Here is a 26,683-nt window from a genome sequence, read left to right as displayed (position 1 = left end):
ATCTGTAGACATTTACCATGGAATGAACAGGCTGTAAGGATTGCTGGGAATTTGAGTTTCCCTGCCTAATCTTCAGTTATTACATCAGACTCTAGCAGGGGAATTTACTCTGTTGGTGACTGAGTAAGTCCACAACAATTATGTAAGGGTATTCAGAAGGAGCGATAGTTACATCCAAATCTTAGTGTTTCAGTTGTAACTGTTACTGTGATGAGAAACTGTTACATGTGCCAAGTTTTTAACATTGTAATGGTATTGGAAAATTAAATGTTAGAGTCACAGCTGAGCTCTGTGTGATACACAAACAATTTCAAACATTTTCTGATGTCACTGATGTGATTGTGGATAATCGCTGAGCTCACAGTGTTATTGTCCAGCTGGGTCTCTGACTCTCTGTTGGTCTCTTCTAGTGTGGTCAGTTCTCAACTCCATGTATTTGCAATACAATGATTCCTTAAAAACAATAAAATTATTAACCAGAAAATATAATCTTTGTAATGTTGTCAGCCCTATTGGGTTAACTTTTTTCTGTAATAATGATAAGGAGACAAAAGTACTCTCCACTGCCCTCCCTATCACATTCAGCCGCCTCCAGCAGCATCACATCTGGATAAAGGTTTCTGCAACTCCATCAACATTCTATACGTCGACAACTTCACAGCCTTTTACAATAGACCATACCTCTTTAAATCAGATGGCATTCATCCAAATCTAACAGGATCACAACTCTTTTCCATGAATATTGAACTCACACTCTGCTCCTACAAATTATTCTCCGACTGACATCACAGCCAGAACACATCCCCAGTTAAACCCGCCCTTCCTCACCATCCTATACCAGTACTTCTCACCAACAGGCATTACAAACACCCTCAGACACATTCCCCTATCATTCAATGTCTTCGTTCCATACCAATAGCCCCCTATAAATTTCAAATAGTTACTCAAATAAAGAGCTCGCCTGCAACTTTTAACATGGTGCTTTTAATATATCCATTCTCTTTTAAACAAATCTTTTATAATAAGTAATTTTATTTACTCATTTTAGATAATAAAATTGGCTGTCTTTTTTTTCAACTCAACCCTGGCTTGATACTGACGCTCCAGCTATTCTCACTGAGGCTTCTCCCCTAAATTTAATTTTTTTTATTTTCAATCAGGGAGGTAAAAGAGGGGGTAGAATTGCATCAATTGCTTGAGGATCAGTTGTAAGAAAAACATTGTTTTTATATAATTACTTTTCATTTGAATATCATGCTTTTGTTTTTAGCAACCCAACTATTTTATATATTACTGTTTATAGACCACCCAAGCTTCCCTCCTGTTTCATACAAGAATTTTCTGACTTTTAACTGTAATGTGCTCAACACACGGGAGCGACCAATGACAGTCACAGGCGAAACTCATCGCCAACCCCGGTGAAACCGATCACACGGAACGTGATAAACAGCAGCGACGATGGCAGTGCTGCGCATCGCGCTCTGTGATTGCTTTTCTCTTTTGTTGCCTGTGGATGTTGCAGTTGTTGCAGAGCCCGAGCGGCCCTCCTTCAAAACCTGCACCACCTGATCCCGTTTCATCCGAAAGTACGGAGGACGGCACTGTGTCTGGGATTTTAACAGGTAAGTTTACGTTTAGCAAAATTCTGCCAACTTTATGTCTGTTTACTTAAGCTACCTAAATCAAAAGCTAACGAATAAGAGTAATTGATATTAGCTTATTTATAGTTTAAATGTGGCTATCTATTGGGTCCGCTGGTTAAAGAGCTCATCTAACGTTCACTGTTATGTTTATCTTCTTCTCACTGCAGCCTCTCATCCTGTCCACCTGAGAGAACAAGGCCAGTCAGTGTGAATCCTTTCACACTGGCAAAAAAAAAGGAAAAAAAACAAGATGATTGCCACAAGGCAGTCGCAAGCTTTGTTATTAAAGGTTTGATAAGAGGGTATAAGACTGAATATGAGGGACAATGCTGTCCAACTTGGCAACCAGGTATCTGTGTCCAAGCATCATCCACAGCCTTAGAGCGTATATTTTCTACTGACAAAGCAGACATGTTGATTTGAACTGCTAAGTGAAGCCTCGGGGGGGGGGGGGGGGTTTCTCCAAGGGACTGTATTAAATTACCATAGCCACGTTAATAGTAAATTCCAGAAGATGTTCTCAGGAAATTGCTGTTAAAATCTGATGGTTCATTTGACTGATTTGTGCTTTTCATCTACAGTTTTTGGCATGAGAAAACTGACCACTCCCATTTAAAATTTCTTTTCCTGTTCATTAACTGATTTTAAGATAAATTAATCTCCAAAAGAAAAGGACCAATTTGACCAACTCAAGACATTTAAGTTATCAAATAATTTTTTACCAAGGTCTCATAAGATCTTTTCACTTTAGGATTGTGACATGTTCAGACATCACAAAGGCCAGATGATGCAAGCTTCATAAACAATCTAAATCCTCTGCCTTCGTCTCCAAGCAGCTGAGTGGCAGTCTGAAAATCAAAATAATTGATGCCCACAAAACAGGAAAGGCTATGAGAGGCTAGCAAAGAACGAAGAGGTAGCCTCAGTATGTAATGTAATTAATAAATGACATTTAGCAGGAGTAGTGGAGGTCAAGTTGAATTCTTGAAGACCAAGAATACTTTCAAGTGAAGTAATTGGAAGTGCTCATTGGATCCCAAGAGAGGCAAATCAAATGCGCATTTAACTGCACACGACCTCTGAGACGATTAAGTAAAGAAGTGGCACTTTCACTGAGCAGCCTAAACAAATAAAAAAATAGGTAAGAAAGTTCATTTGAGAAACTAAGAAAAACCCATTTATTTTTTAAAAACCATTGGTGTACTGGTGAAGGTAAAATAGAAATTGTTGCCCACAGTAAGTAAAAAGGTATGTTAGAGGAAAAAAAACAAACACAGCACATGATTTCACGAAAAAAAGAACACCTCTCCAACTGTTAAGCCTGGGGGTGGACTGATCATGCTGTAGACTTGTGCTGTAGCCAGAGACACATAGAACATTTTACTGATAGAGACAAGAATGGATTCAATTAATTGCCAGCAAAAATCACAGTCTCTAAAAGATATCTGGAAAAAAAAAGCCTCTTTGCAGTATAATAATCTAAAACACAACTCAATACCCACAACGGACTATCTGAAGAGGTGCAAGTTCAAGGCTTTGTCCTGGTCCTTGTGGTTACTCAGACTGTAAAAAAGCCTTCAAAAGAACAGTGCCTGTAGTCTAACCTCAACTAGATGCCTTTTGCATGATATATTTTATCAACAGTTGTTTACTTTGGGTGATGCTGCTGTAGGACTTTTATCACTGCTGCACAAACGCTTACGCTTTAGTGATAAAAGGAAAAATGTGTTTTTATCCAGATCAGTTTTATCAGTTTCTTCATCAGTGTTGGCTGCTTAACTGCAGTCGTTACATCTGGTGGTTTATAACAGACATTTTCACCATGGAGACGGTTGGTAAGATGATGATATATGAATTCTGAATTATGATCTAGAACATGGTTGAGATGATTTAGAACATTACATTACATGCTGCATAAATTGACCCTTGGACATCTGACGTTTACATTTACTCAGGCAAAGTCAGTTAATATTTCTAAGCTGGCTCTTTCTATTGATACAATAGAGTAAAAACGGGCAAATTTCAGGCTTAGTCGCGAATGATGATTAATCATGATTAATTAATTTGTAAGCTGTGATTAATCTGATTAAAAATTTTATTCATTTGACAGATGGCAACTGTGCGTTCTAGTTTTGTGTGGACTAACAGGCTAAATAAATTAAAAAGATACAGCAGCATGAACATGACACGGAGGTCTGCTATTGTTGTGATTGTCACAGGTTGAGCAGGGTGTTGTGTGCATGCGCAAGATGGCGTGAAATACGTCATTGTCACCAATAGATTCTCCTTCAAATTTACACTGACAGGACTCGCCATGCTTGAGAAAATTTCACTTCGGCCGTTGTCAAATGTTTGCAGTTTTATCTGTTACCATACTACAACTCTGTTACCGTGTCAACAAGAGGCCACAACACAACAAAAACGTTTGCATTTTACTCTCAGCCTTGTGGAGTAAAATCTTAAAAATAACACCTTTTGGAAGTCATGTAATAGAACAGAATAGAATAAAACTTTGTCATTGCAACAAGTGCAACGATATTACAAAGCCCTCCAGTAATCTATTACTTGTGTAACTGAGCAATTATTTTTAAATATGGGTGGCCATATGGGTTGCCGTTATATATAAACACTAGATTTCTTTCTTTATTTTTTTACTTTTGGGGGGGGGGGGGGGGGGGGGGTCTGTAAAACTAGAGGTAGAAAGGTAGTTTATTTTTACCAACTATTATACTGAGCCCTTGGGATTGAGAAGGAGGGGCTTGACTGGTATTAAGTCAAGAGCCCTGCCAGGCGTTGTTTGGTATTTCTATCTCTGGAACCATCTTGACACAGCAGGCTCATTGTGAAGCCTACGCAGGAGCAGCACAGATGTGGTGAGGTAAAGCAGAGCAGACACTTTGTGTGTACACACAGCTGGGAGGTGAACGAGTTCCTTTAAGGTGCAAAACCACCAGAGATCAGCGGGGATCCAGCAAAAACAGGAAAAAAAAATAAGTGAGCTCCCTCATTTAACTGAAGACCAACATTGATGTCAAAAAGCCTCAAAACTCTGTTTCTGCCGTTTCTACTGTACTGCTGGATGCCAAAATGAGAACGATTAAGTAAAATATCTGCAATATATGTGTTGCATTACTGTGCATAAACTGAAAGCCCTGGTGGTGTTGTGGAGCCACAGGTAGCGTGAAATACCAGATGGAGAATGCTCGTTGTCCAGGGCAACAGTTAGCCAAAACTAATTAAATGATCTAATGAAGCAGACTTTAATGACGCACAACAAGTGGCTATTAGAAGACAAAAATTTGCACACCCAATTATTTCCCCTTTCAGACTGTTGGCACAATGTCGTAGATTTTTAGCATTTACATACTCTTTACTTTACAAACATCACAGTAAAAAGGGTTGTGTTAATGCACTTTGTGGATAAAGACTACTCCCCTTTCATTACAAGGGCAGGCTAATTTACTTAATGTTTTTGCTTTTAGCCCACAGCCTTTCAAAGTGCTGCTAGATTAATATAGTTTGAGAGAATTTCACAAGAATCATTATTGTTATGGGAATGTACTCCGTCTGCAATTGCACCTTGGTGTATGCTGTGAGAATTGTAAGCAGTAATTGGACAGCAGACTGTAATCTGTCTTTTTCTTGCAGAGAGAAGATGGAAAATCAAAATAGGGACACTGAATTACTTCATACTTGACAACATAATGCTGCATTGTACTTTTCAGAAAAAAAGTTATGACATAACCAGAAATGACTTGACATCTTATTCTACAAACTTAAACTGTTATATTTGGACATCCGCTGCAGAAAATAATATATTTCTTCCACTTCTCAGAAATTCTAGAAACAGTCCAGCACACAACCTCCTCTCCAACAATAAAGCCATGCTGTTATAATAGATGTGCTACACGTTTTAGCATATTGCTGAAATATGCAAGGCATTCCCTGAAAAAACGGCATCTTAATGGGAGCATATGTTGCTCTAAAACCTGTACGGGAATCCAGGACATGGAGGACAAAACGTATAACACAATGTCACAATAACAAAACAGGCATAGAATAACGTTTGTTCTCTACTCATGAGTGAGTTCTCTACTCATCCAGGGAATTGTATACCATCTATTTCAGCATGTCTCAATCTTCTAGGCTGTGTTGTATAAAAAGAGCTTTAGAGACCCAACTTAAACCAGCATTTCTGTTTTTAGAGCAGATTCACCTTTCCATGGAATAGAATAAAAAGTAGAATTAAGCAAGACTTTCAACATACACTAAAAAGTATAAAATATACTGAAAAAAAAAGTCAGTTTTTATTATTTCTTTATTTTAGCTTAATTTTATTCTGTGAAGATGAAAATGGGGCTCTTTTCAGTATACTTAACATGTACCTTTAATAAATTTAAAGATACATCCACCCATTTCTGCTTCTAAACCAATTAACGATTAAGTTAAAATGTAAGTTCTTATTGCACTTAAAGTAAAATGTAGAGCAGTGAAAATGAAGGAGTTATTTATGCAACATGAAAGCAAACATTAAACACTAAAAATAGTTCTAAAATGTTCTTCTATAATTATATCATGTTAGTTTCTATAGCTATAAGACAAGCTCATTCTTGCCTTCCAACTAATTTTTCCCAGGCCTTCTCTGATGAAAAACAAACAAAAAAAAAATATATCTGCCTGGTTTTCAAGTTGTCTAACGTAGATGCCACAGATCAAATGCTTAGAAAGATTATTGGCTGATAACAGCCTGGTCAGTGCACCTTTAGTGTCATCCCATGCTATCTAAATGGATAAAAAAATGTCAATGTTTGTCCCAACCTTATTTGATTAACATAATTCAATGAGCATCTGTCTTAGTAAATGAGAAACAGTTAACAGTATTGATCACAGACTCATGAGTCTCCACAGAACTATAGCAGGCCTTTAACTTAATCCCTCCTGTTTTAGTTTATCTTGCTTGCTGAAGTGTTGCTTGGTTGCTAAGCAGCTATGCACTATAATGGAGTACACATTTGATGGCTAAACATGCATCAGCGTACTGCTGGAAAGAACTGCTAGCTGAAAAGCTCAAAAGCTTAAATTATCCAGTGGGTTTTTATTTTTCTCATTAGTTTTTCATTTAGTAAAATGTAGTTAATTTAATAAAATGCCTGGATTTGTGCGCGTATCATTTCTACTCCTTAACATGGGAGAGAATTTTGTAATTCCAGGCATGGTGATAATGGATGTACACACACAAATGTAGATTTCCACGGAGATAAGCCCACTTTAATTGACAATAAAGTTCAAATTAAGGGAAGCAACAGCATCCAGAGTGCATGAGAGGGTCCAGGTCATCCTCTCATTATTACGCTAGAAGCCTCCGTCCCCACAAGATCAAGCATGAACACTTCAGTGCTGTTGCTACACACTGAAAGATAAGGCAGAATGGGTTCATAGACACGTACATGGTACGTGATCATGCATATAAAACACGAGTACCTGCATTTAAATAATAATTAAATTTTTAATTTAATAAGAATTAAATAGGAGACATAGCTTAAAAATGTACATAATTATCTATTTATACATTTGTCAATGTGATGACTGATACTATCTGGTGTAGCAGTAATGTTACAAAGAAATTCATTACAATAACAACATCAAAGACTAATAGAATTAACCTTTATCATCTTAAGAGCTATTTTAATGCATAACTCATAAGTTTGATGTTCAGAGGGATGAACAGAGCTGGCAAATTGCAAGCCGAGGAGAGATACAGCTGTCTTCTCTGTCCTGTGTGTGTGCTGTCATTCTCCTCTTTTCACACTGCAAAATTATAAGCTAATCTGGTTTTCATTGCTTGAAAAAAATGTGACATGTGATAAGGGTCAACTGGGGAGTATCGTAGTCAATAAAAGAGTTGCCTTGCCTCATATCTCTAGGCACATTAAACTTAAGACCAATCTGGCCCTGAGCCAGTCTCACCAGAAGAATGTAATATGAACATTTGTACACATGTACAAAATGTAGCAGTGTCACAATGCAGGATGGTAGATTGTTTGGTGTCAACATATCCTTTAGGCTTGGCAGGATCCATAAACAATGTGGGATCTGCAACCATGCATTTTACAACATCAAGACCTGGCTGCTTGATTATGGCAAAAATGATAATGACAATTATTTTGATTGAAATTGAGAGAGCCCGTGTGACATTTAAAGCGTTGTCTGTGGGTAATACAGACTAGTTTGTTTCCACCCAGGTCGCACGTAGCTACTGTTTGTCTCAGACCAGCAGCTATGTTCTGCCCGGTGTGATCTGGAAAAAATTAGTCTGGAGACATTTCAATTTAATGTTGAAATCCACGTCAATGAAATGTAGCGCAACATTTATATACGGCTTTATGGTGAGGCTTGACCACACGTCCGTAGCGGTGGTGAAACATTGGGACTGGTCCTTCACCCTCACCACACTCACCATACAGAGCAGGGAGACACACTTCACTAACATGGAGACGAGATGGCAGTGATACCGTTTGTCCAAAGTGTTGGCGAGTTTCTTAAATCCCGGGTTGTTCACTGTGTTAACTGAGCACTGGTCTTTGGCGAGAAAAAAAAAGTTATGTTTGTTTATAATGTTTGTTATCTGTGTCTTCAGTCTAACATGAGACGGGTTGGCAACTCGCGTTGAATAAAACCAAAGCGGTTGGGGCTGTGTGCAGGAGTCTGCAGCAGAGCGCAGCAATGCCAGTGGTGTTCGATTTTGCAACTGAAAACAGCACAAGAGTAAACTGCAAAGGAGCAAAAAGAATCGGATCATTTCCTTTGTATAATCGTTGAAAACCCAGATTGTAATTGCAATAAAAATTCAATTAACTGCCCAGCCCTACCTAGCAGATGTAATTTCAACTCCAAACATTAACCATCCACAAGAACTATAAGTAATAATCAATATATAATAATCAAATGTGCCATTTGATGATTTATTTTATGAAAATCTGGATTTTTTTTAATGCAATGTAAACAATGTCCTTGGGCTTCCATAGTTAGTGCTTTCAGACAAAACTTTGCTCTAACAGACTTACAGTGAAGTGAGCCGTCACTTACGCCTGCAATTTAGCTGTGCATATAACCACAGTGAGATGCTGCTCTCTTCGAGATGCAGAGGACAAACTTCAGCCCACACTCAACCATATTCAGGGGAATAATTTTCTGCACTATATCCCATATGAGATGGAAAGAGACCATGGATGTAGCTGTGTTGCATATGAAGTCTATGCAAGATATGAAGTCATTTATACAGGTGAAAAGTTATGATATTTACTGTTTTTGCTATGATTCATTCATATAAATAAATAAAACACATTTTACATGCAAAGGCTTTAAGTTAAATAAGTTTTTAATAAGTTTAATATGTTATTGAGAAATAAAAGAAAAAAAAGAAGAAGCCCATATTGCCCAGCCCTGCTTAGGTTAGTAACCGACAAATCATTATGAGACCTTTCTGAGGAAGGCTACAGGAAGTAGCCAATACATGTCAAGCTAAAAGGCCTTGACCTTAATTTCTAATCTGTCTTACAAAAAATAATCTTTGTATGAACCGACAAATCATTTGAGGCTTTCAATCAGAGTATAAGCCTATTTTTAGCTAATTTCATATTTAACAATAAGCAGCTGAAATCAGCAAGATTATCAAGTTTGAGCCTAGTTCTTCGCTTATATCCTGCTATCAGTTGGTGATGGGGGGTTTTTACCTAGCTTTTACCAGCTACAGCCTGAAAACTCTACAAAGGTTTGGCTGAATTAATCAACTCAAAGGGTCTTTCCAACAGGTTTCAGTTTTTATTACTTTTTTTTTTTTAAATATTTTTTTAATGCAATCACATCATTACAAGGCCTGTGTGAAGAGTTTATTTCTAAAGACAAATAAAAGGGGTTAGCAAAGACATAACGTTCCTCTCCCAAACTAAATAATGGGGAAACATTTCTGTGCTTTAGATATCAAAATAGTGCTGACCTGTTTTATAGATATAATGACTCAGTCTACGTCTCTGATTTAAGGATCTTTTTACTAAGTGATTCTCATATGTTGGATAGCAACAAGGATTAATTTTGTTTATCATTTGGCAGCTGGCAGCGTGAGAAATCCCTCACGCTACAAGAAAAACAAAAATATTGAAGAAAAAAAAAAAAAAAAACCAGGACAGCAATTTTCACTGATGAGCTACTTCATCCTGATTTTAGAAGCAACAAATACATACTGTGTGATAAAACACAGCTTGATCTCGGCTGTAATTGCTTTAGAAACAGAAGGATCCTGAAAACAGAGCAAAATGAAAAAAAGCTTTCCTACATTTTCTGTCATATGGCAAAACAACACGCCGCACATGGCTGCTCTTCTGATGTGTGCCTCTTGTTTGTTGTGGTCTCATTTCTTGTGTGTTTCTAAGTCTAAATAGTTCTCTGATGTTTACTGCAATCTTCAGGACTATTTACCTGCAGTGTTGCAATTAGTTTTAACCACCTCACCATGTCTTTGGTTAATCATCATTGCTCCTAATCATCATTGTTTGCCCAGGAAGAGAGAAAGCTGGTGCACAGAAGCAGGAGGAAGAATCCGCTGCCTTACCACTTTGATAGAGACACAGGTGGGCCCAGCAATAATGGCTGGGAAAGCTCCTGCATAAACAGAGAGTTGCTCCATTCTTCAAAAGATTTGAGACGGATCCAATGAGAGCGTGAGTTTTAGTTTTCACAATAAATAACCTATGCACACACACACACACTTCCGAGTGCTTAAAAGGCTGAGGCAACGGAAAAATTGCTTGAAATGTTTATGCTTAATGAAATATATTTGTTATTATTATTAATTTTAAGTGCCATCTAAATGACATTTTGATAGCTTCACTTGCCTCCTTACACACCCAAAGAGGAGGTGTACACTGGCAAATTATGAAAACGGTTCACTGTGAATTTATGGATCTGCATATAAAGGACTATTTTTTGTCTTTTTCAAGAAAATATAAACTTGCTTTATTTTTTTTTAATCTATTGGGGAAAAAGTCATTGTATTCATTTTTAATAATCTAATAAATAAATAAACACCCTAACCAATGCATATTCCAGCCTATTAAAAACCTCAACCCTATTTTTGATTTTCTGCAGAAAATACACTTGAGTCTCTTCAAAGGTCATCTGCATGTCAGCATGCTTCCAAGTAATATCAGTGACTTTATTTTCATCTTAAACAGAGAGAACAAAGGAGTTGCGCAGTTGATGACAGCAATGAATTGGACAACAGTATCTAAACAATTTCCTTTATGAAGTTCTTTCATCTGTTCTTGGAAATATTATCGACTTGCACAGGAAATGGAAAATGGCCTACAGCCTCCCAGAGGTAGTGGACACAACCCACATTACAAGAAAGCAGACAGACATAAATACCTCTTTGTTCAGTCAAAGGGCATTTGTTACTACCAAAGCTTGTAATAAAAGACCTCCTAAAAACTCCAACTCTTCAGAAAGCCTCCAAACTTTGCAGCTATGCATGTGTCGGCCGTAGATATAGGGATATTACCATTAAACCACAGAAGCCTTCAAGACTTTCTAAAGAGTAGGAAAAAAAAGCAGCCAGTCACTTCAATTGTAGAAATATTTTGTTCAACCACCTACAGCACCAGTAATGTGCTAAGACCTAAAGCTGAATGAGTCTGCTATTTTCACCATGAGTTAACAAGAATCAAAAAAGTCAAATACAAAAAGCTGAATAAAAAAGGCTATAAAAAAAAAAACATTGTTTATCTGAGTAATTAATAACCTACTTTCTCCATTTTCTTTCCTTAGTTATTTTTTAAAAAGATAATTATTACTGTGTGCAAAGTGTGTGTTTTTGTGCATCCATGTGCTTGTGTGTGTAAAAATGAAATCATTCCAGTAATAAAACAACTACGCTGATTGGCTTGTTTTGGGCGTAGGTGATGTCACATTTCATCTGTTTGTCTGACTACCATATTCTCAGCCAGTACTCATTCCCGTAATTTTTCTGTAATCTTTGTCAGAAAAATGGAAAGTCTGGTATAGGGATGCACATGAGCTGATTAAATTGTTAACCTGTGGCTAATTCCAAGGCATTTCCAGGCCCATGCTCTGCTCTAATAAAGCTCTTATTTTACTAATCCAGAATCATCAGGTTAAATCATCAAAAAGAAAATTTGTGGAGCAGTACTGGCAGTTCTTGTCCAAGAAGCCGTTCCACTTGTTGCTAAAATCATAAATGATGGCTTGTTTAAAAATGACTAATTCATTCTGTTGTTACAAAAACAAAATTATTTAGCTATGTGTGTGTGGGGAGTAGTATGGTCAGGCCATACCAACACAACAACAAAGAAGACGACAGCCAATGTGCGTGTGAGCGGGGACGAAAGACAACTGTGATTGGGTTATGTGTGGAAAGAGGCGGGTCTTGGGGGAATTTATTATTCCTCAGTGTTGCCAACTCAGCGACTTTGTCGCTATATTTCAGACCCCTCTAGCGACTTTAAAAAAGCAGCTAACGAAAAATCTAGCAACTTTTCTCTGGTATTATTGGAGACTTTTGGAGACTGAGGTGAATAAAGGTAGTTTACTCTTCCCAATGAGGAGCGGGTGCTATGCAGACCTCTCCCCGTACACAGGGGAGCTGTATTCAGAGCAGACAACGTTCACCTCTGTTTCATGATCAGGCTGAAAATGAAACGTACAAAGTTGCTGCTGGATTTTCCCGCACTGGCTTACCGTCAGAGTAGGGCTGGGCGATACGGCCCAAAAATAAAATCTCAGATTTTTTATAACCAAATCCGATTTCCGAATTCAATCGATTTTTTTCTTTTCTTTTACAAAACATAAATAAACTTATGAAAAACATTTGTTTGTATTGATGAATGCCAGCAAAAATAAAGCATATGTCATAGCTTTTCCACCATATAAACGACTTCATATCTTACATAGAAATATGCGACACAATGCATCCGTGATCTTTTTCCATCTGGATCCTTATCATACAGGATCCACTGCAGAAATAATTCCCCTGACGAAGGTTGTCTCTTAACGAGGGTTTGTGGGCTAAAGTTGACTTCTACATCTCATAGAAAGCAGCATTTCTCTCTGCAGTTATACGCACAGCTAAATCCCAGGCATGAGTAAAGCATCACTTCACTGAAATCTGTCAGACAAACACCACTCTGGTGTGGAGGGAAGGTTAAGTCTGCTGCTAACTATGGAAAAAAAATCCAGATTTTCTTAAAATTAAATCTCCAGAAATGGAAAATTCGATTTATCGATTTTATCGATTAATCGCCCAGCCCTACGTCAGAGTAATGTCTGTTAATGAAGAGTGTGGATAAAAATATGTAAAAAGTTAAGTGTTGTGAAATGTTCCAGACTCCTAATTTAAAAAAACAAAATACACTTAAAAAAAACTGAAGTTAAAAAATAAATAAAATATTGACAGAATTATTATTTAAATTTATTTATTTATTGCTGTTCTAAACATTTTTAGGTTTTTTTTTTTAAATCAAATTTTGCCTTTCCCTCTACCTCCCTCTTCGTGGCAGCATCCATTACAGCTATATGTACCAGGCTGATTATGCTAATTAGCGACTTTTAGCCACTTTTAGGACAGCTAACAGCTACTTTTCTTACTGAGGAGTTGGAAACAGTGTCTGGAGAGGAGTATCAGTCCCTAAAGCTGTTTTTTTGCCAGGAACTACATGGATAAGTTATACCATGCCCTATGGGGGATGATGGGGTCAAAGTTGCTGCTCTGCTTCAACTACAAAGTGAAAATCAAGTCAAATCATCAAATCTGATTTGATTTGATTTGACAGCTTCAATGTCTACTTGTTTTGTATTAGTGTGACCCGTAAGATGTTTTTTTTTTGTTTGTTTGTTTTTGCTGCACAAAAAATGTGAATTGTAAACATTGTAATTTCTGAATTTATTCTTCAAGTATTTATCACTAATACAGTGAAAATGAGAAGAAATGTGAATATTTGCTATGCACGATGATTTCAGCGTGCGCCCCTAGATTTTGTGCTTGCGCTCCTAAAAATTTAAGTTAGGGGCCACTGTGCTCCTCTTAATAAAACATTAATAACAAACAAGTCTTACTCGTGGTAGATTGTGGAAGATTTATTCTGCAAGACTTGAAGAGGTTTGTCCTATTCATTTATTTTTGTGCACAGACTTTATTTACACTCCTAAAAACAGAAATATGCAACTATGAAAAAAAGTGTGATAGATTAAAAACACCAGTGTTCCAGCAGAGATATCCCAAAATATAGCTCACAAAACCAGGAATACAGAAAATAAAAGTTCACAAGCTAAATGCTCAGTCTTGTTTGTGTAATTCTTGTTACAGTGTAATAAGACAACTGTATAAATCTGTTTTTTTTAACTAAAGTAGTTTGCAACTGACTCATATGTGTATGCATTTTTATTCGTACTTTATCTTTATACCCTTGTGAAACTGCACTAAAACTATACTTTTAAGGCATCTTCAGATGTGCCAAAGCCGCTTCCTTGTAAATGTGGATACACCCCCGGCAGCCTGCTAATCAGGTTTTCACCAAGCATTGCAAATGCCATGCAGGCTCAGTGGAGTTTACACAGAAACAAATGTGGCAATCAACTTAAGCCGGTGGCAAATCAATGCCTGCACAGGATGGCTGATGTTCAGGCTTGATGGAGAAGATATCTCATCAGAAAGTTGCTGTTTTTCACATTGTCAGAAAAATAACAAATATAGAACAATATTATGTTAAAAATTGACAATCTTGATGTGAAAAACTCCATTTAGATGATGTATGAACCAGAAATGTGAATATGAAAATACTGTGTTGCATCGAGCAGCCTTATTAAATACAACATACTTTGATTAATACCACACAAAAAAACTTAGTTTGGTTTTAAAATACCAGTTTAACAATAAAACCCCTTTGCAATTAAGAATTTCATAATCAAAACAAAATAAAAATACAATATGATTCTACTAAAAGTCAAAGACAAAAGCTGATTTGTAATCCATGCCCACAGATGTTATACACACAGATTGTCTCAGGGGAGAGATATCACATGACGATGTTCTATAGTGGGATCATCATCTACAATTTAAATCATAATTCTCTCCACTTATTCAGTTAAACTTGTGCAATCAGATGATTAGTTGTGTGTATATGGCCGCTTGGATGTTTAACTGCTACACAGCGCCTGTCTTATCAATCAATTAACATGATCTCGATAGATTAGCTCAATTTCCACAAAGCAAATATGGAATTATACTTTTCAAACCAAGGCAAAAAATAAGTAAATAAAATCACACGTTTCCAAAGATTGGTAATGTTAATAAAATAAACATAGTGAACACAGAGGGTGACAGTAAAGGCTACAGTAAGTATAAGTCAACAGAAGAAATTCCCCTATATGGAAACTAGAGCTCCCAACTTTCGAATGGTGGAAAAAAAAATCATTTTGCATGAAAATACAGCTGCGCCTACCTGCTGTAATAACCCCTTCACCTTGAACAGTAATTTAATACTAACAGGTGTCACCTGTCATGTGAGATTCAGACTAATCAGAAGAAAAACAACAACAGTGGAAAATGGAACAAATAGTCAACTACACTAAGAGGAAAGAGAGATTGCTTATCAGTGTAGCAAACTGAAGACATGTCTACCAGGCTTCCTTTTTATCCAATCATCATTTTAGCTAAAGGACATATTTATTTGGTTTAAGTCATCTGTCTGAACTAGGCCTGAACAATATGGGGGGAAAAAAAATTCTAATTGCGATTTTTCTGACCAATATTGCAATTGCGATTTAATTTTTTAAATTCCAGCTCCTGTTCAGTGTTTATGCAGAAACACTTTTTTTTTTCTTTTTTTTTTTACATGAGATGGAGGAATGCCACATGCGAAGACATAAAAATACAAACTGCTCTATATTCTGACACAAGGATGCAAAGTTGAGATATGAATGACTTTGCTTACTAAGTGCAAGATGCAACCTCTGGCATAAACACTGACGCCTGAAGGGTACATTTCCACTAGAACAGGTTTATACTTTGTCTTTGTAGTAAAAACAAGACAGTCAGATGTTATTGATCTTATTTACATCACAGCACATCATTGCTCACTCCATGCTTTTTGTACAGCCAATGCTGAGTTTCATCCCAATGCCATACACAAAGATGTGCACACGCAGGTGAGCAAAGCAGCTAACAGAGGATGCATGTAAGACCATATGTTGCTTCACCTGAAAATGGAGGAGAAAAAAAAATATGCTTTTTTTTTTTTAAGTCTCCCAGGGACGTGAAGATGGTAACACTACTATGGTGGAGACCTGAGGGTTGACTGTACCCACTCCTGTGCCAAGTAGGGATGTCACAGTTACTTATTTCTGTAATTAATAGTGGTGTTAAAAGCTATGATTAATATTCAGATGAGGGAAAAAAAACCTTTTCAAACAATCAAACCGGTATGGGCTCCATGGCTTCAAGTCATCCGTGCACAACCTTCATAGTCCATGGAAGAAAGCCTATTTAATTCCAGATACCTGGTCTTGTTTCTTTATTTCCACTGTTCCAGTATTATAGGTGTCAAAAAGCAGCTATTCTGCTAAAGTTCAGCTGGAAGTGCAAGCTAGCTAGATGTTTTTCTTGAGTTGGGAAAAAAAATGTTCTAAGTCATTTTTTAATGTAGTTTCCAGAAAGAAGCCTCTCACGTCCAGGTAAACGTCCTGTAGGCTTTTCCATCCATTTACTCTGAGTTAATATGTAAGATTATTTACACCTTCCTTCCACTGCCATACAAGTCCGTTAAACAAGCTGAATCTACAGTCATTGCAGTAATTTCTGAGTCATATTGCAGCTTAAATGGATCCAATATTTTCTGTAGGTTTTATTAACGTCAACATGTTATCTGAGGTCTGAACTGAAATATTCAGAGTAACTCCACTCAGTAAAAACAGGACAGGACTTATCAGGACATTTCACAAGTTGGACTGTTATCTGTCCTCAGTGTTTACTGTCACAGCGTTTCAGTCATTTATAGAAAAATTACACGTGATGTTTAAATGACTATAGCACAAGAAATATGAATGAAGCAGAGGACGTTGCAGGTTTGAAACCTGAATCAGGTGCCGTGTAACAAACATTAATTATGCTACTTTGGGTTTGCAACGTCTTAAATTGTGATTTTCAATTTGTTTCCAAAGTGATTAATGATTCAGTCCTAGTCTGAACATTGGGAGAGAAATTTATGCTATAAAAGTAAGAAGTGGTTTGATGGCAAGACGGTGCATGGGAAAGTATAAAAACGTGTAGCATGTAACATGCATGTGCGTCTCAGAAGACGGGTATGTATTTAAGTCTGAGTTCATTATAAGGCAGGTACAGTAAACTCACACATTCTGTTGACTATCAGAAATAGTGACGTAGGTCACCCCTATTTTATGTTTTTATTTATTAGATTTTTTCCTTATATGTATGTCAATTAAGCAACATTCAGCTTGTTATATTTTATCCTGTAATCATACTACCAGGTAATCTCATTACTGGTGAAATGATCTATTTTTCGTAGCCATTGTTTAAAGTCAGAATATTTTACAGTAGCTGAAAATGGGGTTGAATGCAACAGTTTATTGTAATATTATAATATGTATCTGTTTCAGACTTTAGTACAATTACTGCTCGGTTGCATGTCCGTCACAAGATCTTCAAAGGAACAGGAAAAAGCTTATCCGATTTATCAATCAATTACAGTGGCAGATTTATCGATTATTAAAATAATCGATAGCTGCAGCCCTACTTGCAGAGATGGAGAATAATCTGCCATCAGCAATAAATTCCATCAATTACAAGCGTCCCATCCCATCAGCATTGATCAGTCAGCCTAGCAAGTTCATTTTAGTACCATGGAAAGAAAAGAAAGCAGAAGATATTCTTGAGGCCAGTGAAGATAAATTAGTTGTGAGCTATTTATAGATTAAATCTTTGAAAACATAACTGAAGCACTAAAATTATACAGTGATTCAGAGCCAATGAAGCTCTAAAAGCCTTTAGTTTCTCCAGGTTATGAAGTCTGCGTCGCTTCACCACATATCAGCAGCGCTCTAAATGGTTTGTTCGATTCGGCTTCAGTCATGAGTCTGTGAAAAGTGATTACCGTGATGACTAATTTGAGGTTGGTGGATGTCTGAAATTACACTGTGCAAGAGAAGATTAGATAAGATAGTACAAACCTGCATTTCATTGGTCTATCAATCTTGAGAACTTTTAACAAGAAGCCTTTATTAGACCATGCCCCAACATTTTTTTAAAACTTTAAAAATTTTTGTTTTTTTCTAAAAACCTTTAACTAAAAAAAAAAAAGAAAAAAAAAAAAAGCTCCATAACATTTTTCACATTGTCTTTTGTCAGCCGTGACACATATATAGTGTAAATAATGTATTCTACATGAAAGCCAAAGGAAAGGATCTTTTAAAGATGAATAGTCAGGGTCAGAGGCTTAAAAAGGTAAGCCTTCCATCTCCACACTTGCTGAAGGTATTGATGGAGGGCTGCCTACCAAGATCCTCAAAAGAAAAAGAGAATGAAAAGAATGGGAAAAAAAAAAAAAACATCTGTCAGTATCCATTTTCAAATTTAATTTTAATAGTACGTAGCTTAGCAACTTTGTAGCATTAAAATGTTAGATAGAACTGCTAATTTAAAAGAAACTTGCATTTTATCCTTTCAAAAGGCTTAGAAGAGAAATAAAGATGATACACGACTGCCTTCACTTTTATGTCAGCAGGGCACAAAACATAATTAGATATATAGTCTATGTTATTTATACACAACTGAAACAGCGAAGGACTCCTCAACACAACTGTTGTGCCTAAATGAGCATATATAGACATAGCAAACTTTATTTATCAAAAAAAAAAAAAAATTGTTCATCAAAAGCTGGAACTTTAGATTAATCTGCCAGTATAGCAGCCTCCTGTGCAGCTGTAGAGACATGAGCAGAGGTGGGGATGTGTCTTTGTGCTCTGGAGTATAAAGTCTTTAAGACAATCAGTAAATGAGATTTTATTTCACAAGCTCATTTGGTTTTGAATGATAGCTGGGGTTTCAGCCTGGAATCTGGACAGGCTGCTACTTCTTCACAAGGCTAACAGTAAGGGTATTGAATTTATTGGTTCTTATAATGCATCGCGATGCAGACGTGGACAATTCTGCATTGATGCAGCCACAAAACATAAGTGATTATATGTAATGTATATATTCTCCTGCCGCCTGCTGCAACAGCTCGGCAGATAGATAACAGTCTCCCAAGAAAGATTGTTTATGCCAGAGACAAAAAACACTGCTTTACTGCAAGAAATCTCGCCTCTAGAGGGCTGCTTAACTATTCTTGATTAAAAAACACAGTGTTTCTTGATTTTCTGGCAATGGAACAATAAAGGTCAATAATGAAGTTGAACATAACATTGTTAACATGTTAATAATGTTTATAGAAATCAGGACATTCAGATTCATTTCTGAAATAATTATAAATAAGCAGGGAGTTCATAATTATCCGACTACTTGTATTCATCAATAAAGAAAGAAATGTGCAGTCATAAAGAAAATTGAGAATGCAGCACATAATGATGCATCACGCTCAAATCATTGACAAGATAATTGTGATTGAATTGAATCGTGACACCAGTGAAGATGCACAGCCCAAGCTAACAAAGAAATAAACCAAAAACACTCACAGCTCATTCAGAATCACCAGTCAAGTTAAAATGCATGGCTTTAAATTTGACAAGACATTACCCGAGAAATATTCAGTTATATCGAACAAAGATGTTCTTGGAGAGTGTAGCTTTTATTATAACCCAGCTCATATCCACTTTATGTCTGCAACAATAAAATGAAAGACTGAATGGAAAATAAACATTTTCTTAGAATATAACTTTAAGTCTAGAAAATGCTTTGAAAACCAAACTACAGCATGGTTCAGTTCAGAGCAATAACCCCCGATACCACCACACACAAACTCCTTATGCAAAGTCTGCACTTAAAGGCTTTGTCCACAAAAAAGTAATTTTACAAATTAAGTTTAATCCTATTTTGTCCTCCAAAGAAGAAGAAAAAAAAAACTTTTACAAAAAGCACTTTATACAGGATTTTTTATGCATATATGGGATGTAGTAATTGCAGATTTTTTTCAAACGATTGTCACAATACAATCACAATTTTGAGATTATCAGGATTATTATTATGCATTATTTAAATTTCACTATAAACATGAACACATTAACATCATTTTAAATTCCAATTAAGACTGTCAATATGTGTTAATGCAAAGAGATTAGTCTTTGGAATAAACACACTTTCTCTTTCAGATTAACAATAAAGTTAGCACTCATGCCATTTCAAAAATCTGAATTTGGAATTATCTTGGTGAGAGAAGCTGATTTTGACCACAGCGGTGAACCGAATTCACTAAAAAAAGACTTTATTTATAAAGATTCAGACATTATTCAAGCCTAACATTTAGAGGATGGCCGCAGTTTGATTTATCAAATAAGTTTGTCCTCATTTCTGTACGCAATTTTCGCTGATCTGCTGTTGTGGTTCAGATATAATATTTTATGGAATGTGACAACATTGAGGAGTCTTTACAATGAATTAATCATGGAGCTTAATGCCACGATTGTGAAATTAAATAATCGTGACATCCCAAAGTACATATCTGCCTTATTAATTTTCAGACCACTAGTCTTGACAGTCCATTTAGCAGGCAACGAAATGTGCAAACATTTCAAAGGACCACCCATAAAGGGCAGCACCTACACCATCTTGTCAGTCTCTCCCATTGTAATGAAAACAGGCTGATTGGTGTGTGTTCTCACATAAAACTAAGAGGATAGTGGCACACAATCTGGCATTTGACGCCCAAACAACACAGCAAAGAGAGTACATTTCTACACCCTAACAAAAGTTTTCAATAACTTATCTTTTTAACTTAAACTAGTATTTTGTGAGCGAATATTGGGGTCAAACACACAGAAAAATATGCCCTGGTAAAATCACTTATGTAAATGTAAATGCATTAACCGACCTGGAGAGTATGCTACATTTATCTACTTTGAACTTAAATCAGCATGGCTTTAAACCAATAAAAGAGAAACTGTTTTAGATAAACAAGCATGTTAGGAGATTTATGTTGCACTACACTTCAGACTGAGTTCAGTCAGTATGAAATGTTCCCAAACATCAGGCTGCACAGCTGGTGGCAGTTTAAAAACTAGGTGAAAATGAAAAAGACAGGGATAACAGAGCCTGTATATGGTTGCTCTGACGTCTGAGGAGCCCATGAACCAACAGCGAGATAAGCATGCTGCCCTAATTCTTAACATTCAGCAGCTGAGATATTTCCTTTTCTTTTTCCTGTAGTCTGATTTGTGAGGCCAGCTAAACAAATATCCTATTGAAAATGTTAGACATGATGTATGGGCACAGCTGGGGAAGAGGTGATTCTGTCCAAATAGCAAGAGGGGAAAGGTGAAACCATGCAAAAACAAAATCTCAATGCTGGGGCACGTGCACACGCAGCCAACCTATCCTAATATGCTACAGTAATCAATATAAATAGATTTAAACCACCAGTTTTTCCACTTCTTGAACAGCAGACTCATCCTGCATATTTCTTATTTTAGATGACAGTAACTTTTATAAACATAACAAATTTAATTCATCACGTGTTGGAAAACTCCAACTTTCGAAACTAAAGAGACCAACAGAAGATGTGAACCGGCCACACAAAAAGACGACGCTCTGTATTGAACAGTATTATGATATAAAGTGCTTATCAAAAAATGAGATTTTTCTTAGTTTATGCAGACAAGCTGTGCTGGCAAAGGGAAATTATCTACTAAATATACAAAGAAACTGGTTACAGTGTTTTGACGCTCTTTCACAATTAAATAGTTTTTCTATCATCCCCAGACATAATGAATAAGGACCCACCATCACTGCTATAAAAAGGACCAAATCTGAAAAGAAACAGATGTTCTAGCTTCACTAATCTTGTCCACTGGAAATAAGCAGAAACACATCAGCTGGAGAGTCATTATTAAAGCCTACAGTTAACCCCTCGTCACAGCCAACAGTCGGAAATTAAAAGCAAAGATCCAGGAAGAAAATCATCCTCATTGTCATAATAATATTGCTTGTGCCCAGTAGGCAACAGACCAGAACTCAGTACTGAGAAAATAAACTATAGCTTACTATCTGTTTTGCTGGGGTAAATTGTATGTGTTGCTATAAAAATCCAGCAAAAAATAAAAATAAAAACTTGATAATCTACCCATTTTCTGAGTATAAAAATTTAGAAGGAAAAAAAAGTAATCAGGTGAAACACTTTTGTACAATTTTATTTGTATTTATTTGGAACAAATACTGTTCAATGCCGGCAAATGTAGAAGTACAGCTTATATAAAAATAGCCATCAAAACTGTAACAACTACAGATTGCTGTTGTTGGTGGACTGTGTTAAATACAGACAGGCTAAAATAAATAAATAAATAAAATAAAATAAAATAAGGAGGTTACCATCTGCTTTAGTTAACCAGCAAATAGCATGGGTTTATTCACCCAGCAAATTGTACATAAAGTGCGTGTAGGACCTATGGGACTGTACTCTACAGCCTGCTTCAGTTCCTTTTGACTAAATTACACAGAGACACATGAAGACCTACCTTATGCTAGCGTGTTCTGCAACTCTCCAAGGAGTATTTCAGCTGCACAGCCAAGCTCCACTGCTCTATGTGGTCCAGCACACACTCAAAACTTGCAATCCTGCAGTGCATTGACTCTGGGGCCATACTATGTTTTTATTTGTTATTCAAAAAAAAAAAAAAAGAAAAAAAAAAGTGCAGCACTTCTGACAGTTACTATGTGGTTATTCTGCATTAAATCCATTAGTGCAAAACTTTCAATAAAAGCTGAAAGGGTCACTGAAGCAAAGGGTGACAATATGATGTGTTCATGAGAGAGAAGATGAGTACATATATAAAAAAATAAAATAAAAAAAACTACCATCCAGCCCAATCTGTTCTCTTTACCAGACCCTTTACTATCTCCACACGGACAGTAGAGTGCTACTATGTAAACAGTGAAAATATCTAATGGTTTTGTTAAAAGCCCAGACCTGTTTTAGAACAAGTAACTGAGCCAGAGTAACAGCTAATGGCTACATCAACACAGCCTCAGTATCATCAAAAGGCACACACCACAGCTCCATCTCAACTTAGATTTTATTTTCTTTAATGATATGTCTGAAAAGTTTGTCACCAGGAAGAACAGAAATGGAAGCTTGGTTCCTTTTCTCCCTGCCAATTACAAACTACTGTCCACTCACACAGCCTGGATGATGTGCTGATTTCTCACCACAAGGGGAGGAAAAGAGTGTTACTGCTGCCATGGGAATAAGCCTTTATTCATGAAAAAGACTAAACCAATTAAGCAAATTAAATGGCAACACACTAAAAAGGGTAAAATTCCTCATCTGTCTTCAGACATTATTTTAAAATACTATTAATATTAAAAAGCCATTATTGTGCCTTTGATAATTTCACTAGCTTGTGTCCAACCTAGAATGACATCTGCTCTGTCACAGTTGGTATTAAAAACACAGGCATGGCAACCAACAAGCATGCACTAGCAGTCAAGTCACTATGAGTTCATTGTCTGACCGTAATGTTCAACAAATTCAGCAGTTAGCAGTGGGAAATGAGCAAAGCATTGAGAAGTAGATTTGAGACTTTGTCCACAATCTGCTAAACGCCAGCATCGTGACTGTGTGCTGCTGCGTTCGTGAACCTCACCTGGGACAACTCTTGACAAACTAAAAACTTGGTGAAATGTTAGAACGATTTAAAAACCCAAGACTGAACTGCAGCTAACATATCTATTAAACTTTCTGTGTTTTTTTCTATTATTAAGCTTGATTTCAAGAAAAAGGAAAAAAAGAAATTGGAGGAGGTATGAAACTGGTTTGTGTCAAGTGGTGGAAAATCTTGTCAGTTTCATATAAACATTACAGCACACAAAGATGCATGTCTACCCTCTTTCTACTGATAAACACAGATTCTTCTTCTTTCTTTTTTTTTTTTATCAGTAGCGCCCTTTTTTAAGTAAATATCTTCAAATCTCTGCCACACTAATAATGCAATACAAACCTAATTTGGCTCATTGCCCAAACACGCACTGATTAATTCATTCCCATCTAATAAGAGATGGGACTTCACCTTAAAAAACATAAATACTAAAAACATAAAATAAACATTTTAGAGAAATATAAAATGTGAAGGGATTTAAACAGCAGAGGCACAAACGATGACATGATACATGATAGCAACAGATAAATTTAGAGGGATTTTAGCTGGGTAACCAAAATTACTACTAGTTTTCCCACAGCTACATAATAACTTCAAAGTTGTTAGGTGGGGTGTAGCGGTTTAGCCTGTTGAAGAAAAAAGAGAGCAAAGAACAGAAATGAAAGAGGGGTTCATGTTGTAATGAAGATTGGTGTTTGTTTTGGGTAGGTGTTGTGAAGGAAAACGTCCTATTTTGACTGAACTGTCTACCACACTCAACTTCTCGTGCCCAGCTGCGTTATAAGTCGCCGAAAAGACAAAAAAAAAAAAAAAAAAAAAAAAACTCGCAGGAACTAATATCTCGACCTAGCAAGTTCAACACCAGCTAAAATAAAAACATCCTCCTCATTAAAAAAGCTTTTCCGATCACGTAGTGAAAGATTTGTTATATTTTAGCTTGCCGTTAATAATTAACTGACGGACACGATGCAAAGCGGGAAGCATCTTAAAGTAAAACTGTAGTTTGCTGGATAAACAGTACAAAAAAAACTGCGAAAAGGCACAAAATTATGAGTGTAACTTACAGCGGGAAGCAGAGCGGTATCCAGAGTTTTCTTCTGCGTGGAACGTTGGTGTTTTCAGGGAGTGGACACAACGGTTAGTGTGGAAGCTCTTCGTTGCGCTCCGTGCTTTCACAGACCCCGGAGCAGCAAACAATACAGTACCGTAATAACTGGCGCTCAACACAAGGCGCACAGCCGAAACCCATTAACGTAATGACCATTGTAGACTGGCAGTTAGCCATCACTGTGTCCTGCAATTAAAGAGAAAAAGTGTGATAAATATTAAAAAAAGTAAATAAAAAATACAAAAATCTCTGCAGCTAAAGACAAAGTTGACCATAATACCTATTAGGCTGACTGGAAAATTTGGGTGGCAATCTCAGTCCAAGTCTGATTTGATTTGCATCCTTTTTGAAAGAAATTGACTACTTTGTGTCAAGAGGTAACGATAAATCTACTCAAACAAATATGACATGAGGAGTTCACCAAGGGTCCATTTTGGGCCCCCTATCGTTCAGCATCTGATTGCTCTCACTAACTCAGGTCTCACCCAGTCGAGACAGATGGTCGCCCTCCCTGCACCAGGCTCTGCTGGAGGTTTTCCTTCCAGTTAAAAGGGAAGGTTTTTATTTTTTTGCCCCCCCCCCCTTTTTTTTTCGTTGTTGCCCACTGCCCTGTGCATGCTCAGGATGGGGAACTGAATCGAAGACAAGATTCAGTGGAATCTGTTGGTTTCCTCAGCTAGGCAATTATTTTTATGAATGGGCTTGTATGACCACAGTTTTGAGTAATGCGAATTTATTTGCATTGGATCACAATAATAAATAATAATAATAAATAATTTTATTTGTATAGCACTTTTAAAAAAAAACAAGGTTTACAAAGTGCTGAACAGCACACAGCAAAGTAAGGTAATAAAATCAACAAAGAACAGACACATGCATGAGTACATTTAGACAGACAGACAGAAGTCTGACAATAAACAAGTCAGAAATAAAGGAAATAATTAAATAAATAGGTTATAAAAAGGCCAGTCAATTAAGAAGTGACTTAAAAGATGATACTGATGGTGCCAGCCTTATCTCCTCAGGCAGGTCGTTCCAGAGTCGAGGGGCTCGGACAGAAAAAGCTCGGTCACCTCTGGTCTTGAGTTTCGACCCTGGCACAGCTAAAAGGGACCTGCCTTAGGATCTAAGGCTTCGGGGAGGCTCCTAGGGTGTCATTAACTCTGTAATATAGCGTATAATATAAATCAAATTCTAAAACATACAGGGAGCCAGTGCAGAGAGGCTAAAAAAGGGATAATGTATTGTCGTCTGCTACAACCAGGAGAAGCCAAGCTGCTGCGTTCTGAACAAGTTGGAGGCGAGAGAGGGATTTATTGTCAAGACTGGAGAGGAGGGAGTTGCAGTAGTCAAGTCTGGAGAAAATTAGAGCATTGATAACTTTTTCTAAATCGGGCCGGGAGAGGACAGGTTGGATTTTACTGATGGTGCGGAGGTGGAGGAAACAGGACTGGGTGATTTTTTTTGATGTGAAGATGAAAATTAAGATTGGAATCAAATATGACACCTAGGTTTCTGGCAGACGGGGTGATGTTAGAAGAGAGAGGGCCAAGACTGTCTTCAGTATGGGCGGTGGAGTGAGGAGGGTTGATTAAGATAATTTCATATTTTGAAATTGTAGAAAGTTTTGTGCCATCCAACTGTTCACGTTGTTGAAATACTCTAACACAGCAGCTAGGCTTCCAGTGTCCTCTGTTCTCAGCGGGACATATATCTGTGTGTCGTCTGCATAACAGTGGAATGACATGTTATGGCGGGCTATAACGTGTTACGTGCTAAAACCAATCAAGTGCAGTGTCTGTGATGCCAACCCAGGTTTTAAGATCAATTAAATTATATCAATTATAATATAAGAATTAAAATGATGCTCTCTCCTCTATCTTAGGCTATAAAAAGGTCATTAGAGACTTTGAGGAGAGCTGTTTCAGTGCTGTGTAGAGCTTTAAAACCAGACTGAAATTTCTCAAAGATGTCATTTTCATTTATAAAACCTAAAATCTGATTAGAAACAACTTTCTCTAAAACTTTGGAGAAAAAGGGAAGC

The 26,683-nt window shown here is 36.9% G+C and overlaps 1 protein-coding gene across 1 annotated transcript in view; it reads right to left on the bottom strand.

The window, feature by feature from the left end:
* Window positions 1–24,720, bottom strand: part of tp53i11b (tumor protein p53 inducible protein 11b) — a 40,539-nt gene extending 15,819 nt beyond the window's left edge. Inside the window, exon 1 of the mRNA XM_041997617.1 lies at window positions 24,596–24,720. The gene's annotated coding sequence lies outside the window, so the exon portion shown is untranslated. The remainder of the gene's footprint in view (window positions 1–24,595) is intronic.
* Window positions 24,721–26,683: the final 1,963 nt, after the last annotated feature.

This window comes from Melanotaenia boesemani, chromosome 10 (genome assembly GCF_017639745.1).
Source record: "Melanotaenia boesemani isolate fMelBoe1 chromosome 10, fMelBoe1.pri, whole genome shotgun sequence".
Classification (NCBI taxonomy): domain Eukaryota; kingdom Metazoa; phylum Chordata; class Actinopteri; order Atheriniformes; family Melanotaeniidae; genus Melanotaenia; species Melanotaenia boesemani.
Note: the sequence above shows the minus strand (reverse complement) of the source record. Positions and strands in the feature narration are given on the sequence as shown.